Source organism: Salvelinus namaycush, chromosome 1 (genome assembly GCF_016432855.1).
Source record: "Salvelinus namaycush isolate Seneca chromosome 1, SaNama_1.0, whole genome shotgun sequence".
NCBI classification, from domain to species: Eukaryota; Metazoa; Chordata; class Actinopteri; order Salmoniformes; family Salmonidae; genus Salvelinus; species Salvelinus namaycush.
The window spans coordinates 41,921,091-41,925,771 of NC_052307.1; positions in this window are offsets into that span (position 1 = coordinate 41,921,091).

Genomic DNA, 4,681 nt, shown 5'->3' on the forward strand with positions numbered 1-4,681 from the left:
TCTATCGTACTTTACGAGAAATCGTACAACATCCATTAAGCAATTTTCAAAACTCCTTTTGCCATGTGTTCAAGGTCACCTGTACCTCTACAGATATCAACATGAAAAGATTGAATGGTCCCCTTCATATCCTGAAGGGGAAGTATGAACTTAACCATCAAATAGGTCTAAAATCCAGAAATGGGCAGGCTTAAATCATCACAGAAAGGGATACAAATGGCACCACTATAGTCTCTAGGCCATGCAGAGTTCAAGGAGATGCCCCACTTGACCGTAGCTTGCTCATTCTGACCACAGCGAGCGTGCAAATAGTAGGCCCGGAATGATTCCAGACTAGTAGTGATATTGCGGCGTCTGGGTCACACAGAGGCACGCAGTTTTCGATTGAATCATCGGGGGGAGGTTGGGGTGGATTAGCCACAGAGTTTGTCTAGCTACGCGTGCCAATTCATGTAGTCTGACACATTTGAGTTTCTCCCTAAGGATAACATGGGTTTACAGGTTATGCTCTAACTCTGCTTCTGTGCAGGCAGTTTTCAAAACGAATTTTGACACGTGTTCAAGGTCACCTGTACCTCTACAGATATCAACATGAAAAGATTGAACGGTCCCCGTCATATTCTAAAGGGGAAGTATGAACTTTACCATCAAATAGGGCTCAAATCCAGAAATGGGCAGGCTTAAATCATCACAGAAAGCGAATATGCCCCACATGACCGTAGCTCGCTCGGTCTGACCGCAGCGAGCGTGCAAATAGTAGGCCCAGAATGAAGCCTGACTAGTAGTGATGTTGTTTTGGGGGGGGGGGGGGGGTTACCTTTATTTAACCAGGAAGGTGTCATTGAGGTTTGAAATCTTTTTTTCAAGAGCGTCCTAGCCAAGAGAGCAGGACCAAGTCATTACACAATTACAGACTGACAACATGCAAAACTACAAGTAATCTAGTAAAAACCATAGAATTCACAAGAGTCTAACAAAATCATAAAACAGCAAGTTAAGAACATTGACAGGTCAGGGAATCAGTCTCAAAATCCTTCATCAGTGATTTAAAAACACCAATCGGGACAAGTTCTTCCAGTTTAAAAGTATTTTGTAAGGCGTTCCAAGACGATGGCGCAGAGTACATAAAAGCCCTTTTACCAAATTCAGTTCGGACATTTGGAACAGTTAGCAGGATAAAGTCCTGCGAACGAAGAGAGTATCCACCACATTTCTGAACAAAAAAATGTCCAAATAAAATGGTAGTAAACCCAAAATGGCTTTGTAAATAAAAGTATACCAGTGACTGAGCCTATGAGTGACTAGAGACGGCCAGCCAACCCTGGTATACAAAGTGCAGCGGTGCGTAAGGGTTTTGCAGTTTAAAATAAATCTCAAAGCGCCATGGTAAAGCCTGTCAATTGATCTCAAACACTGAGTAGAAGCATTCACATATAAAATATCCCCATAGTCTAGTAAAGGCATAAATATAGCTGATACTAGCCTACTTCTGGCTTCAAAAGAAAAACAGTCCTTATCCTAAAATAAAATCCCAACTTCAGCTTCAATTTTTTTGTAAGTTGTTGAATATGCAATTGAAAAGAGAGGTCGTGATCAATTAAAATGATAAGATATTTATATGAGGTTACAGTCTCAATCTCATTGCTCTGACAGGTAGTAATAGGTGAAAGGTTCAGAGATCTATTTCTTGCTTTAGAAAACACCATTAGTTTAATTTTGTCAGTATTGAGGATAAGCTTCAATTGACACAAGGTATGTTGAACAGTATAAAAAGCACTTTGCAAGTTCTGGAAAGCTTTTGTGAGAGACGAGTCACAACAATAAATAACAGTATCATCAGCATAAAAGCGAAGTTGCGCATCTTGCACATTTTTGTCTAAATTATTTATATACGTATATATGCCATTTGGACATTTCTTATGCCATTTGGACATGGTTCACTGACTTTTGGGTCCGGAACCCGACTTCCTATGATGATATATGGCAAATGGACATAACATCCTGATGTAGTACTTTCAATACTGACATATGCCATTTGGACATGGTTCACTGACTTTTGGGTTCGGAAGCCGACTTCCTGTGATCATATATGACAAATGGACATAACATCCTATTTTGGTACTTTCAATACTGATATATGCCATTTGGACATTTCTTATGCCATTTGGACATGGTTCGCTGACTTTTGGGTTCGGAAGCCGACTTCCTATGATCATATATGACAAATGGACATAACATCCTTATTTTGTACTTTCAATACTGATATATGCCATTTGGATATTTCTTATGCCATTTGGACATGGTTCGCTGACTTTTGGGCTCGAAAGCCGACTTCCTATGATCATACACGGCAAATGGACATAACATCCTGATTTGGTACTTTCAATACTGATATATGCCATTTTTTTACCTTTATTTAACTAGGCAAGTCAGTTGAGAGCAAATTCTTATTTTCAATGACAGCCTAGGAACAGTGGGTTAACTGCCTTGTTCAGGGGCAAAATTACAGATTTTTACCTTGTCAGCTCGGGGATTCAATCTTGCAACCTTTTGGTTACTAGTCCAACGCTCTAACCACTAGGCTACCTGCCGCCCCATTTGGGCATTTCTTATTCCATTTGGACATGGTTCACTGACTTTTGGGCTCTGGCCGACTTTCTATGATCATATGTGGCAAATGAACAAAACATAGGCCTTATGGACAAACTCAATAAAATAAGACAAATGTATGTGCATACGGTTACTACATATGTATAATTGACCAATAAATCAAAAAAATTCACCCTTGAGACCTGACTTTGTGACCATTTCCCATATTAAATCCTACGGTGGAGCGCGCTCGCCCCCTATGGGATTTTTGGTTTATGACACTTGGCATTTGCAATGTTCCGCTTGCAATATGTTTTTGATGAACTGCCGTCCATTTGAGTGGTATTTGAGCATTGACTGACCTGCATGTCTTAAAGTAATGATGGACTGTCGTTTCTCTTTGCTTATTTGAGCAATTCTTGCCATAATATGGACTTGGTCTTTTACCAAATAGGGCTAACTTCTGTATAACCCCCTACCTTGTCACAACACAACTGATTGGCTCAAACTCATTAAGAAGGAAAGAAATTCCACAAGTTAACTTTTAACAAGGCACACCTGTTAACCTCTCTGGTACAAGTGGGACGCTAGCGTCCCACCTCGACAACAGCCAGTGAAATTGCAGGGCGCCAAATTCAAAACAACAGAAATCCCATAGTTAAAATTCCTCAAACATACAAGTATTATACACCATTTTAAAGAAAGACTTCTTGTAAATCCAACCACAGTGTCCGATTTCAAAAAGGCTTTACTGCAAAAGCACACCATGCGATTATGTTAGGTCAGCACCTAGTCACAGAAAACCATATAGCCATTTTTCAAGCCAAAGAGAGGAGTCACAAAAAGCAGAAATAGAGATAAAATGAATCACTAACCTTTGATGATCTTCATCAGATGGCACTCATAGGGCTTCATGTTACACAATACATGTATGTTTCGTTCGATAAAGTTCATATTTATATCCAAAAATCTCAGTTTACGTTGGCGCATTATGGTCAGAAATGCATTGTCTCAAACAAACATCCGGTGAAAGTGCAGAGAGCCACATCAAATTACAGAAATACTCATCATAAACATTGATAAATGATACAAGTGTTAAACATATGAATAAAGATAAACTTCTCCTTAATGCAACCGCTGTCAGATTTCAAAAAGGCTTTACGGAGAAAGCACACTTTGCGATTATGTTAGGTCAGCACCTAGCCACAGAAACCCATACAGCCATTTTCCAGCCAAGAAGAGTGTCACAAAAGTCAGAAATAGCATTAAAATGAATACCTTACCTTTGATGATCTTCATCTGGTGGCACTCCCAGGTCCATGTTAGTTGTTTTGTTCGATAATGTCCCTCTTTATGACCAAATACCTCCTTTTTGTTTGCGGGTTTTGTCCAGTAATCCGGATGCTTAACCTCTACTTCATCACCATCCCTGATCCGGGAGCATCCTCATCAGTAAAAAAGCTGACTAGCATAGCCTAGCATAGCGCCACAAGTAAATACTAGCATATAAATATCATGAAATCACAAGTCCAAGACACCAAATGAAAGATACACATCTTGTGAATCCAGCCATCATTTCCGATTTTTAAAATGTTTTACAGCGAAAACACAATATGTATTTCTATTAGCTAACCACAATAGCAAAAGACTCAACTGCATATTTTCACAAATGTTTTACCGCATAGGTAGCTATCACAAAACCGACCAAATAGAGATATAATTAGTCACTAACCAAGAAACAACTTCATCAGATGACAGTCTTATAACATGTTATACAATAAATCTATGTTTTGTTCGAAAAATGTGCATATTTGAGGTATAAATCATAGTTTTACATTGCAGCGAACCATAAAAAATATCACCAAAGCAGCCAGAATAATTACAGAGAGCAACGTGAAATACCTAAATACTCATCACAAAACATTTATGAAAAATACAAGGTGTACAGCAAATGAAAGATAAACATCTTGTGAATCCAGCCAATATTTACGATTTTTTAAGTGTTTTACAGCGAAAACACAATATAGCATTATATTAGCTTACCACAATAGCCAAACACACAACCGCATTCATTCACCGCAAAGGTAGCGAT